General features: G+C 41.3%; 1 pseudogene; it reads right to left on the bottom strand.

Annotated features, from left to right (window-relative positions):
- Positions 1–14161: 14161 nt before the first annotated feature.
- On the bottom strand, positions 14162–14428 carry LOC148041036 (uncharacterized; annotated as a pseudogene).
- Positions 14429–14839: the final 411 nt, after the last annotated feature.

Raw genomic sequence — 14839 nt, 5'->3', positions numbered from 1 at the left:
CAAAGATAGAGGTTTCACTTTGAAAGTCTTGTGGTACATGCAATGGGAAAACATAGAAGAAGATATCCTTTCTTTTGATTGGCTCTTTTTCACATGTTAGACATGACTTTGATGAGCTCATTGTTGACACCAATATCACAACTATCTTGTGAGCATTGTTAAGTTCATCATCTTCATTAATACTACCAATTTGACCCACATAGAGGGGGGACTACTAAGCCATTGTACTACTAGCATCTCCAATCTTCCAACAAGAGGACCAATCTTCAAATCATCAAAGGAAAAGTTAGCACTTACCTCAAGTTGCACTCTAAGGGACTAAATGGTCACATGCACTTAGGCCTAGAAGTCATCTTGAGACTTGGAAATTGCATGGGTAGGTAGAGCTATACACCACCACTTTTCTAGTAAAGGACTTAACCCATCCTGAATTGTCTATTCACCATCACCTTGAGTTTTGGATGATGTTCTACCTCAAATTTCTCTTGATGCCGCTCGTGAGTTGTGACGCTAAAAATTTTCATGTGGAATTCAGCCAAATCTATGAATAGGATTTTTAGACCTTATTGTTTGTTGAGAGGTGGGAGAAACCTTTTCGAATAGGTCATGGCTAATGGGCTATTAAGACCTTTATAGGAATTCGAATGGTGTAGCCCATACAAATGGCCTAATAAGGCCCATGTAGCCTATTTGGAATTGCCAACCTTTTTATCTTGTTGCCAACGTTGTTTTTTCCTAAGCTTTTCAAAATGAAATCTTTTGCAAACTCTACCCATTCTTACAAATGAGCAACATATTTGCAGGACATTCGGGAAAGAGAGCGCAATGTGTAAGCTATTTATTGACAGGAATCAGCCCAAAACCTAAGTGGACGGGCCCTTACATGAATAAAAGCATCCAATACTGCCCTGCCATCGCATATATCTTTGCCGAGTTCTGAGCAGCCCTCACAATATAGATATCTAATCACTGGCTCATTCAACGTATCAATGATTGGATTAGTGGTCTCCCTCTCTGGCTTGATAATTAGTCCCCCACTTTCACTTGGCCTTCTCTGTCAAGAATCTCATGATGGGGGGATTTGCTTGAGCTGCTGCGCAAAACACACACTGTATACATAAGAGGAAGCTCACTCAAGAACACAAGAAGAGAGATGGAGGCCAAAACATTTTCTTGTTGATTTTTCTTCTTCTTCCACACACTATACAATGTACACAAAGTATAGATAAGATACAACATAAAGGAAAGTGGCCTTCTAAGTGTTGAGATATCGAGCTCCACTCGTGATATGCCAGGGTGACCGTTGTGCATTTATGTCACCGACTTGTCAGTTGTAGATGCGGTTGGTACATCGCCCATGAATAATAGCTAGATGATAGCTATCCTTATCTACTCTAGTTCGTGGCTCAGTTAGTATGCCACCTTAGTTAGTCGTCTTTGGTTTGAGACCCATATATAGGGTTCTTCTATTTCTTTGTACTAAACTCACTTTTTGGCTTACACAACTAAGAAGAGGAAAACGGTTTTCAGCCTCCACCCTTGTGTGTATTCCCCCATTGTGTAAGCAAGAAAGCTACAAGTGAGACTCCTTCCTTCTCTCCCACAATCTTGACATGGTATCAAAGCCTTGTTCGTGGTAAGGAGCTCAAGAAAGCAAGCCAAGCTCGCGGTGTTCTGGTAAGAGGAGCAGTGTTGCTTTCATTTTCTGTTTTGGGAGCAGATCTCTACAGGCAGCACGGCCGGAAATTGCAAGAGTGCATTGTCTCAGGTTGAGACGCCCTTCGCGGTGAAGCAAGAGGGCAGTATATGCTGCGGGCAAGGGCTTTAGCCCTTGGCGACCCTGTTTTTTTGATTTGAGGCCATTTCGGGGCCTGTTTTGGAGGCGGAAGTTTTCTACACGCACTCAGGAAAAGACCCTACTTTATGCTGTGCGACCACTATTCTGCAGGTCGGTGAAAAGTTACTGTAGAAATTGCATCATATGCCTATGCGCAGAGACATTGGGAGTTACAAAATCATCCTTGTTGCCTGTTGATGCAAAATCGTCACTAGGAAATGACTGTGTGGTTAAATACAACTTTCGTCAGGTTTGCAGATTTGCCCTTGTGAGGCTGAAGCTGTGTTCTCTGCAGTGACAAAATTTTTTGCAGTATTCTGTAATGGCGTTTGATTCGCTTTCACAGATTGTAACTGAAAAGCTTGACAAGAATAAGTTCCAAGCATGGAAGTTTAGAATGACAAATTTCCTTATGGGAAAAGGATATTGGGAATTTGTTGTAGGAAATGAAGAAGAACTAGTTCTTCCTGATGTTCCCAATCAACAACAAATGCAGGCATTTAAAGCAAAGTTATGTACTGGCTAGCTGTCTATCAGCATTTCAGACTCTATGATTGTGCATATTCAGGATGCAAGTACGCCAAAGGAGGCATGGGATACTTTGTCAAAAATGTATAGCACAAATACGCAAGCTAGGAAAATGCAGCTCAAGCAAGAGTTGCATAATGTGGAAAGAGAAAATATGAGCATCAATGACTACCACATGAAGGTGAAGAAGATTGCTGATTCTCTTGCTTCCATTGGGTCGCCAGTGGAAGATGATGATTTAGTTTCTGTGACCTTGAATGGTCTAGGAAAGGATTATGCACAGTTTCGGACATCCATTTCAGTTCGTAAAAGATTTCCTGATTTTGAGGAGTTGATTGCTCTTCTAATTTCTGAGGAGCAAAGAAATGGTGGTGCATCTTCTTCAGGAGGAACTTCAAAAGAAACTGTCTTCTACTCAAATGCTGGAAGAGGTAGAGGTAGAGGTAGAGGAGGCCGATTTGGAGGCCATGGTAGAAATCACAATATGCAGCAAACTCAAGAAAACCAGTCCTATGGAGGAGGACGTGGTAACTCTAGAGGCAGGGGGAGCCAAAGAGGTCGTGGTGGATGGCAAAGAGGCCAAAATGCAAACAGTAATGTTGAATGCTACTACTGTGGTAAAATGGGTCATATGGCTAAAGACTGCTATAAAAAGCAGAATGACATCATGAATGGAAAACTGCAACAAGGGAATTATGCATCTTCTAGTAGACAGGGTGATGACAGAAATGAGCATTTGTTTATGGTGCAGCACATGAACAATTCTGTGATAAGTGCAGAAGAAAGCAATGATGTATGGTATGTTGACTCAGGTGCATCAAACCACATGACAAGTCATGCAGAATGGATGGAGGATGCAAGGAAAATGGAAAAACCAGGATTTGTGGAGACTGGTGATGATACTGCACATCCTATTGTGCAGATTGGAAAAATTCCTTTGTCTATGCAGGATGGGAAAAAGAAATACATGTCCGATATATTTCATGTCCTGAATATCACCAAGAATCTGGTTTCTGTTGGTCAAATGGTTGAGCAGGGCTTGCAGGTCAGATTTAATCCTCATGGATGCTTTGTTGAGGATATGAAAAATAAAGGTCGCTTGATAGCAAAAGGAAAGAAGAAGGGCATAATGTTTACGTTGGATGTAGACATGTCTGAATTGAGTGCAGCAATGTTTGCACATGGGACCGGTGTAGTTGCAGATATTGATATCTGGCATAAACGCATTGTTCATGTTAATGTACAACGACTTAAATCAATGTAGGCCCAAAATATTGTTGCAGGATTGCCTAAATTCAAGGTTGCAGAATTGCATAAGGTATGTGGAGCCTGTCAATTCGAAAAACAGGCAAGGAAACCATACAAGATATTAGTGGACCTGAAGCGTCCTCTAGCAGAGGTTCACATTCTTTGCCATGGACAGGCAGATTGAGATCAGGAGAATCTTCTCAAGGCAGTGCAAATAGTGGTATGCAGGTGTCACGAAAAGGAAAAGAGAAGGTAGATCAGCCCATGGTTGATGTGAATGCAGGTCACTCTTATGTGGATGGTGAATCCAGTGGCTCAGAACAGAGCATTGATAATGAGTTGGGTATTCCTTCTATTGTTACACTTGGAGTAAGGACGACCAGGGATGTTTTGAGAGCACTTGGGAGTGAACCTACTTTGCGCAGGTCAACTAGAGTTAGGTATCCTGTAGGTAGGATGAAATATGATGGATTTACAGCCATTCACTATGCATATATGGTCAAAGTGATACAGGAACCAGAACCCACTTCTTTTGAGCAAGCCATGGGAAAAGAAAAATGGGAGAAAGCCATGGATGAAGAAATGGATGCCTTGGAAGCAAATGCTACATGGGAATTGGTACCTTTGCCTAAAGGTAAGAATGCAATTGGCTGTAAGTGGGTTTATAAGGTAAAGCACAATGCAGATGGTTCTGTGAACAGATACAAGGCAAGATTAGTAGTCAAGGGGTATGCACAAACATATGGCATTGACTATGAAGAAACATTCAGTCCGGTTGCAAGGATGGAAACTGTAAGAGCAGTCATTGCTATGGCTGCATCAAAGGAATGGTCTTTACATCAGATGGATGTAAAGAATACCTTCTTGCATGGTGATTTGCAAGAAGAGGTATATATGGAGCAGCCATCAGGTTATGTGCATGCTGTTCATCCTGAGTTTGTTTGCAGGTTGAAGAAAGCATTGTATGGCTTGAAGCAAGCACCTAGAGCATGGTCTGACAAGATAGGACAGTATCTTGTCACTATTGGCTTTCAGATTTCCAAGGCAGATTTCTCACTTTATGTGAGAAAAACAGAGAAAGGTATTATGCTACTTGTCATTTATGTTGATGATTTGATTATGACATGTGACAGTGATGAAGATATCCTTCATGTGAAAATGCTATTGAAGCAGAAGTTTGAGATGAAGGATTTGGGAGAGCTGCGTTATTTCTTGGGCATTGAGGTGATTAGATCACCAAGTGGGATACAGCTCTTGCAGAGGCAGTATGGATTGGACATGCTGTCCAAATATGAGATGACAGGCTGTAAGCCTATTTCAGTTCCTTTGGAGCAGAATGTGAAGCTGAGCGTAGATGCAGGTGAGCTTCTGGAAGATAACACTATGTACAGATGCATAGTAGGAAGTTTGATTTATATGACTATTACCAGGCCAAATTTGAGCTATGCTATTGGATTGGTAAGTCAGTTTATGCAGGCTCCAAGGAAACCGCATTTGGATGCGGCTAGACGCATACTCAGGTATGTGAAGTCCACATTGCAGTATGGACTATTTTATGAGACTGGGGTTCAGATATAGTTGCATGGATACACTGATGCTGATTGGGCTGGTAGCATTTCTAATAGACGATCTACCAGTGGATATGTGTTTTCTTTTGGGAGTGCTGCAGTCACTTGGAGCAGCAAGAAACAGCCTACAGTTGCCTTATCCAACACAGAGGCTGAGTACAGGGGCGCAGCAATGGTTGCATGTGAGGTAGCTTGGTTGCATAAGCTACTTTATGATATGCATCAGCCTACAGATGGGCCAGTTGTCATTTATTGTGACAACATGAGCAGTATACACTTGGCAAATAACCCAGTCTATCATGCTAGAACAAAGCACATTGAGGTGCATTATCGCTATGTGCAGGAGAGGGTTTTACTAGGTCTTATTGATCTAGTTTATGTCAGCACAGAGGATCAGGTAGTTGACATATTTACGAAGGCATTGGGCACAGAGAAGCTGCGCAAGTTCAGAGACCTGCTTGGTGTGTAGGAATTGGGATTGAGCTCGAGGGGGAGTGTTGAGATACGAGCTCCACTCGTAATATGCCAGGGTGACCGTTGTGCATTTATGTCACCGACTTATCAGTTGTAGATGCGGTTGGTACACCGCTCATGAATAATAGCTAGATGACAACTATCCTTATCTACTCTAGTTCGTGGCTCAGTTAGTATGCCACCTTAGTTAGTTGTCTTTGGTTTGAGACCCATATATAGGGTTCTTCTATTTCTTTGTACTAGACTCACTTTTTGGCTTACACAATTAAGAAGAGAAAAACGGTTTTTAGCCTCCACCCTTGTGTGTATTCCCCCATTGTGCAAGCAAGAAAGCTACAAGTGAGACTCCTTCCTTCTCTCCCACAATCTTGACACTAAGTCAAATAGTGCATAACTGACTACACTAATCAACTGGCGTTATATCTTTGCCAGCTGTAGGTAGGTGTAACAAACTAAATATAATAAGTGATAAGTCAGTGGCCATGTGAGTATCATAATGACCACCAATGTGCTAAGTGTAGACATGTGGACTTATCTAGCCAAGCGGTCCATCATCAATGTCCGCACGTGTTGAGCTTGCCATCTCAACACTCCCCCTCAAGCTCAACTCTATCTCTGCAACTCCAAGTAAGCTTCGGAACTTTCGAAGCTTCTCTGCACCCAATGCCTTTGTGAAAATGTCAGCTATTTGATCTTGTGTGCTGACATATACTAAGTCAATCTCTCCTACAAGTACCTTCTCTCTCACAAAGTGATAGTGCACCTCAATGTGTTTTGTCCTAGCATCGAACACTAGATTCCTAGCTAGCTGTATGCTGCTCATGTTATCACAATGAATGATAACTAGACCATCTCCCTGCACGTCCAAATCACCTAATAACTTTTGCAGCCATATCACCTCACATGCTACCATAGCAGTACCTCTATACTCAGTCTCTGTACTCAATAAAGCAACTGTAGGTTGCTTTTTGCTGCTCCATGTAACTACTACACTACGAAGGGAAAACATGAATCCACTTGTAGATCTTCTGTTTGACATGTTACTAGCCCAATCTACATCTGTGTATCCAAAGACCTGTACGTCCTTACCTGTCTTATAAAAAAGTCCATAATGTAAAGTGGACTTCACATACCTCAATATACATCTAACTGCATCCAAATGAGGCTTTCTAGGCATCTGCATAAACTAACTGACAAGGCCAACAACATAGCTCAAGTCTGGCCTTGTGATAGTCATGTAAATCAAACTCCCTACTATCCTCCTGAACATAGTAGGGTCTTCTATCTCATCCCTAACGTCAACACTCAACTTCACATTTTGCTCCAATGGTACTAAAAGAGACTTACATGCTGTCAAACCATACTTGTATAACATATCCAAGCCATACTGTCTTTGGGATAGCCATATACCATCATCACATCTGATCACCTCAATACCAAGAAAGTATCTTAGCTCACCCAAATCTTTCATCTCAAACTTCTTCTTCAAAAAGTCCTTATGATGGACCTAAAAACGGGCCGGCACTGGCTCATGCACTAGCCGGACCTCGTCACTATGCGCAAGACAACCCCTCGGCCTCGCGGCCAGGAGCGTCTATCAAAATCTCTGCCTTCCTAAACATTGCGTTTGTAATACGTTGTAGTCCAACTGATCCTAACCCAATATTGCTCCTCAGAGGGAGTCCCTTTCACATAGCCAAAAAGCTCGAATCACATACACATGGGGTTCCTCCTACGGCTGAATGCCGTCAACCCTCTGCGACTCTCCTACACCTTGGGGATTGGCCCCTCGATGCGCCGCTCAACATTTAGACATTTCGCACAAACGTCGCTCAAGGTACCAAATAAACGTATCCAGGAATGTACCATTGTCCTTACTTGACTTCCCCTTTATGATCCCACGACTAGCCTACAGCATAGGAACCTCACTGCCTCTCAACGGTGGGTCAAAGGCCTACTGAAAACAATTGCTATGCATGTCCAGGAGCTAACTCTGATACTTTTAATTTCCTCTAAATGATCATGCAAAGAGGTGGATGCCTAGTGCTCAAACATTTTAAAAACCAGCAGCGTGCAAATGCAAAACATCTCTTTCATGCTTTTCTTTCTAACCGCTTTGTGCTTCGCTGCAACACCTAGCACCGAAGTGATCTTCGTGCTACTAGGTTTTAATTTTTTATCATTATTATTCCGTCCTAGATGCGATGCATATAAAATCAGCAAATTATTCCTCATGCTCAGCGGCATTTAACCATTTTTCCACAACTCTACCCTTCCCCGTTGATAGTGCATCATTGCATTCATTTCTTTTAGGGTTTCCTTGTCATTTTATGTGGAGAAAGGAAGGAAACACGCACTAAAACATATAAACAAGGCTGAACTGAAGCATAACTTCATGCCCCAGCCTTGTTATACATCAACAAACATAAATCCTATTTTTCTATATTTTTCGCAGCCCCAAATGTATTTTTCCCCTATTTTTCATGGTTTTTTTATCATTTTCCCGCCATTTTCTTCATTTTCTTGTATTTTTTAAATTGCTGAAAATGAAAACCAGTTTGTGGGCTGTGGCCCTTAGTTCATTTGCAACAAAATTGAAAGATTAGTTGATGTGTATCGACGGTTTTCCCCATTTATATGCCCAAAACCCTTGTTTTTCCCCATTTTTCATGCGTTTTCGGGTTTCTTGACATTATTTCGAGCCATGAAATGCATGTTTTTCATAATTTCTGGTTATAAACAGTAAGAACTCAGAAGAATCAGCAGCATAATCAAATCTTAGTCCATATGAACGGCATTCCATCAATCAAAAGCATAAAACACTAAATTTTCTTTGTAATTTTTTAGTTTACCGCTTAAACGCGTGTTTCGGGTTTTTTTTCCATGGCTGTAGATTCGAAAAACAGCAACACTTCATGTCCAGCAACATCACAAATCACCATTCTCAGTCCGTATAGCAATCCGGTCCATGCCGGACAAGCCTCCATCATTCTTTCTTCATTGCTCCTTCCCACACATGAACTGCCTCTTAGAAGAGAGAGAGGGAGGAGAGAGAAAGACTAGAATCAGAAATTTCAAACCAGGCCACCATTCGACGGGCGAAGGGCGGCGATATGATCAGCTTACGGAGTGTAGGCAAGGGCCATTGTCAGATGGGGGGGTTGTGTGCAGGCTGAAGATTGCCTCCTCCTCTCTCTAGCGCATTTTTTGGCGCAGTCTGATGGCGCCTTCTTCTCCCTCATCCCACGTTTTTTTTTCCATGCATCTCTTGTCAATTGGCATAAAATGTTGGGCTCCCAAGAGTCACTTACTCATTTGGGCCAAATTTTGTCCACCTCTTCGTATCTTGACCGGTTTCTTGGCCATTTCCCCGTCCGGACTCGGAATCGAGCTCTGAAAAATCCTGGGCGTCCGGCTTAGCATCCCGCATTGGCCAGTAGCTTGTGTCAACCCGCACGACTGTCTAAAAAATTATGAAAAATCAACAAGTGTCGCTCGGGCGCCTTTAAAGCACTTTGACGCTTAAAATCGTCCTAGATCGAGCCGCCGCCTTTGACAGTGAATATTTTTCCCTTGATCTTCATAATTTTTAGCTATTTTTAAGCACTTCCCATCACCTAAATTCCGCTCTCACCTTAACTTCAGCAATCCCATTGTCACTGTCACTTGTAATAATCAAGTCGTCCACATAGATGACTATGATGACCAAACCTACATCTCTGTTTCTCACATAAAGTGAGTGATCAGCATCAGAAATACAAAATCCAATATTGACAAGATACTCTCCAATCTTGTCAGACCATGCTCTAGGTGCTTGCTTCAGCCCATAGAGCACCTTCTTTAACCTACACACATATGTCCATATACACTTCTTCTTGTAATTCACCATGCAAGAAGACATTCTTAATATCCATTTGCTACAAACTCCAACCTTTGGCTTCTTCCAAGGCAATTACACACCTAACAGTTGCCATCCTAGCAACTGGACTGAATGTCTCTTCATAATCTATGCCATATATTTGAGCATAGCCTTTTGCAACCAGTCTAGCCTTATACTTGCTAACTGAACCATCTACATTATGATTGACTTTATAAACCAACTTACAACCAATAGCTTTCTTACCCTTATGTAAGGGTACCAAATCCCAAGTCTTATTGGCTTCTAATGCAACCATCTCCTCATCCATTGCTGCATCCCAATGAGCATGACCAATAACATCCTCAAAATAAGTGGGCTCAACATCCTCAACTAGTTTCACCATATAAGCATAATGGTGAGCTGCATAACCTTCAAAACCAAATCTTTTAACAAGGTATCTAACCCTGCTAGATCTGCATACTATCAGATCACTTAATGGAGCCTTTACATTACTATGAGCTCTCTATGCACCTGGTGTCCTAACTGAAGGAATACCAGGCTCATCATCCAAACTCTTTGAACCATTGGAATCTCTGTCAAATCCCAAATGACTAGTAGATGCATCATTACCATCTAGCACTTTCTTCTTTCCTTTGTCCTTCCCTGCAACACTTATAGATCCACCTGAAGATGTGGAGCTAGTCCTTAGTCTCCCAGACCAAGGGCTCATTGTAGATATAGTACCAGATGATGTTTCTTGTCCACTAAGACACTGTGATTCTTATTTTTCTTTCTGCACATAGCTGTCATGATCATTATCATCATCTAATACATCACCAGCAGGTGCATACCAGCTGCCCATCTCATCAAAGATAACATCCTTGTTCACTCTCAACTCACCTGTGACAGGGTTATAGCATCGATACCCTTTTTGCTCTAAAGAGTACCCAATAAAAATACATTTTTCAGCCTTTGGATCAAGCTTCTTCTGTAGCTCATCTGGCACATGAACATATGCAACACATCCAAATACCTTCAAGTGCAATACATTGGGCTTCTTGCCAGTAAAGCACTCTTCAGGAGTCATCCCATGAACTGCAGCTGTGGGAGTTCTGTTCATAATGTAGACAGCAATATGGACAACCTCAGACCAAAAATATTTGGGCATATTCTTTTCAGCCATTAATGCCTGTGCAACTTTTGCAATATGTCTATTTTTTCTTTCTGCAACCCCATTTTGCTGTGGGGTATACCTACAAGTAATTAGCCTCTTTATCCCATGAGTCCTCAAGAAGCCAGCAAAATCATTAGAGAGGTACTCTCTCCCTCCATCTGATCTCAAGCACTTTACTTTTAAGCATGTTTCTATTTCAACAGCTGCCTTAAAAGATTTGAAGTGCTCAAACACATCACTCTTTTCCTTCATGAAGTATACCCATAACTTCCTTGAACAGTCATCAATAAATGTGACAAAGTATTTGCTGCCACCAAGAGATACATTCTGTATAGGATCCCAAACATTTGTATGCACTACATTAAGTATTTTTCTACTCACTTCTCTGTCATGTGAGAAGGGTTGTCTTGCCTGCTTACCAAACTGGCATGCTTCACAGACTTTATGCAATTCTGCAACTCTAAAAGAAGGCAACCCTGTAACCAATCCTCTGGACTGTATTAATTTCAGTCTTTGCACATTTGCATGTCCAATATATTTATGCCATATTTCAATACCTGCAACTACTCCTTTTCCTCTAGCATACATAGCAGCATCCATTGCAAGAGTTCTAGCATCTAAAGTAAACATTCGGCCAATTCTACTTCCTTTTGCGACCAACTTGCACTTATCATTAAAGTCTTCTACAAAACAACCTTTTGCATTGAATCAGACCTGCAATCCCTACTCTACCATTTGGCCAATAGACACTAGATTCTTTGTAATTGATGGTACATGTAATACATCTATTAGACTCTTTGTCTGGCCATCATACAAGGACAAGGGAACCTTTCCAATATGTAAAATTGGGTGGCATGAATCATCACCCGTCTGCACATAACCTGGATTTTGTTAGTCTTGCATCTCTCCAAACCATTCAACATGATTGGTGATATGATTAGATGCATCTGAATTGACATACCATACATCATCATGTGTCCCATTTCCTGTAATTGCATTCATCATATGCTGCATAACAAACATACGCTCATTTTTGTCTTCATTCTGTAGTGAAGATGATGCATAGTTTCCTTGTTGCAATTTACCACTGCGAATATCATCTTCTTTGCATAGCAATGGGCTGCAATATGGCCTGTTTTGCCACAATAATGGCAAACAATAGCAGAATTTCCAGAACCTCTATTCTACCATCCACCTCTTCCTCTAGAGCTCCACTTGCCCCTAAAGTTTCCTCGGCCTCCTGAAACCTGCATTTCACCAAATTGCTGATTGAACCTATTTTGCTGGTTATCGCCAGCACGTCCCATACCACGGCCTCTCAAAGAGGATCTACCACGTCCCTTTCCTGAACTTGAGTAAAATTCTTGAACCTGTTCACAATTTTTTTCAGATGAGTCACCCTGCATATTGATCTCTTTGGTAATCATGAGAGAGATCAACTCATCAAAACTTGGAAATGGCTTCCGTACATATACTGAAGTAACAAATGATTTCCATGCCTTCTCATTGTTAAGGCCACTTAAAGTGGATGAAACCAAATCATCATCATCAGGCATTGCATCAATCATTGCTAAAGCATCTGCAATGCTCCTCACCTTCAACACATACTCATTGTCAGACATTTTCCCTTTCTTCAATGCATTCAACTCTTGCTTGAGTTGAATCTTTTGTGCCTTTATATTTACTGAAAACATGTTCTCAAAAATTGTCCAACCTGCATGTGAAGTTTCTGCATTCTTGATATGTCCCAACATTGTATTATCAATGACTGTAGATAACCAGTACATCACCTTTTTGTCTTTCACATTCCATTCTTTCCATGCTTTTAATTCATCTGCAGTCGAAGGGATACCCAGCTCTGGCTCATTTTATTCACCTAAAACAAACTCATAAAGGAGGCCCTTTCCAATGAGGAAGTTCGTCACATGGAACTTACATGAAGGGTAGTTGTTCTTGCCGAGCTTCTCAATAATGGGATTTTCACTGTTCTCTGCCATTATCAAAAACATGGATACAACACAACAAGGTAGTCTTTCGCAATCTTTCACAACACGTGCGCATCACTACACCAAGAAACCTTTTTCATTGATTGCTCAATAGTACATGTAATATGCAACCTATTTGCACATAAACCTTATGTTTGCTTCCTGCAAACACATAAAAAATTACAGATTCACAATCTGTAACCTGTGCACCCACTTTCGGTCAATGCAGCAGAAATCACAGTGTACCCTGAAACTGCTGTCCGCAACCTTGTGGCTCTAAAACAGGGCCTGAAACGGCCTCAAATGCCCAAAATAATTGCGGATATGCCCTAAAGGGCTTTGTCTGCAGGATATACAGTGCTCTGCTCGCACACCAAATCTCACAACAATATGAGATTTTTGCTCGACCTTGCTTCCGGTGCCTCCATAGGCATTATCCAAGAGAGAGAGTGGAAGAATGGGAGAGCTTCTTACCTGTTGTTTGCTTGCTCTAACCTTTCTTCTTCTCCTTCACTTTAGCCTTCAAAATCAGCCTCTCTCAGTGGCGTGGCTCTGATACCATGTCAAGAATCATGTGATGGGGGGATTTGCTTGTGCTGCTGCGGAAAACACACACTGTATACACAAGAGGAAGCTCACTCAAGAACACAAGAAGAGAGATGGAGGCCAAAATGTTTTCTTGCTGATTTTTCTTCTTCTTCCACACACTATACAATGTATAAAAGGTATAGATAAGATACAACATAAAGAAAAGTGGCCTTCTAAGTCAAACAGTGCATAATCAACTACACTAATCGACTAGTGTTATATCTTTGCCAACTGTAGAGGTAGGTGTAACAAACTAAATATAATAAGTGATAAGTCAGTGGCCGTGTGAGTATCATAATGACCACCAACGTGCTAAGTGTAGACGTGCGGACTCATCTAGCCAGGTGGTCCATCATCAATGTCTACATGTGTTGAGCTTGCCATCTCAACATTCTCTCTGTCTAATTATAGATTCTTAAATATCCCGCCCAAAGCAGAGAAAATACATGATGATTCTCTCCTATGAAAGTGTTTTTTCGATCATGGGAAAGTTTATTCTAATGAGATTTAGGCAAAAGCTGTAATTGAAGCCATACATGCAAAGGCAACTCTACAATCACATGATATCTGAGGTTCTAGAATGTAAGTGACTTCCAAGAAATAATGTCTCTTGCATAACAAGCTTCATCCTTCAATATGGAACTATTTCTATTCAACATGTTCTGAGGAATCTGATTTAAAGCTACAAGATTTCACATCTTGATCTCCTAGCAAATTAGCTCGCTTTAATTTTGAGGCCTTATCAATTTAGCATTGGTGACTTATGGGAGCTAAAGAAATGTATCAACACTTGAAATCTTCTTGAAAGCTTCTTTGCTACTTCTGATGGACCACTACTTGCGTAAAAGCATGAAACTTCAACACAAAAGTACTCCACACCTCCAAACCGGGTAAATGCACTCACTTTTTAGTGTTTAACATAAGGGTGATGTTGTCTCCCTTCAATAAGATCCGTCCTAATGGTTTTTGAGTCTTCTTCTTGACAGCAACTTCCTCTACATCATCCAAAATGAGATTCATATATTCATCAAAGCCAATAATGCACCCTTCAATCCTCAAATCTTTCTGCTCAAAAAGCTAGATTTGGATGTGGGATTTACTTTGAAGGAATCAAAATATGAGATTTATAGGTTGTGTCATAATCCACAGCACTTTGGTAGTCGCCATGGTTGCTAATTGAATGCCCGAGTCTGAGCCAATCAACAGGTAGTCTGAGCCATAAGGCTTAAAGGGAAAGAATTTGAGCCACTTAATCGGCATTGCTTGAACTAGGTGCCTTGACAGCTCTATGGTGCCTGTTTTAACATGCTTGTTGTAACGTCATAGCCTGTTGCAACATGCCCTCATAGCTCTATGGCACATTGAAATCCGTATTTGCATTGAAAGATTACTTTATGAGAGGAAGGAGTTGAGCTCACTTCTGGTTTGCATTCGCACAGATAATTTGGATGCTCTTGTGGTCAATTGAAGATGAGCTTGGACATGTTTCTCCACGTTCTCTCACAAGAATGAAATAATCAAAAGCCCTTGCCTTTCAAAAGTTGACCCACCAAATAATAAGGCCTTAGGGCCTACCCA

Source organism: Lygodium microphyllum, chromosome 1 (genome assembly GCF_053477565.2).
Source record: "Lygodium microphyllum isolate KBCC chromosome 1, Lygodium_microphyllum_v1.1.10, whole genome shotgun sequence".
Taxonomy (NCBI): domain Eukaryota; kingdom Viridiplantae; phylum Streptophyta; class Polypodiopsida; order Schizaeales; family Lygodiaceae; genus Lygodium; species Lygodium microphyllum.
Note: the sequence above shows the minus strand (reverse complement) of the source record. Positions and strands in the feature narration are given on the sequence as shown.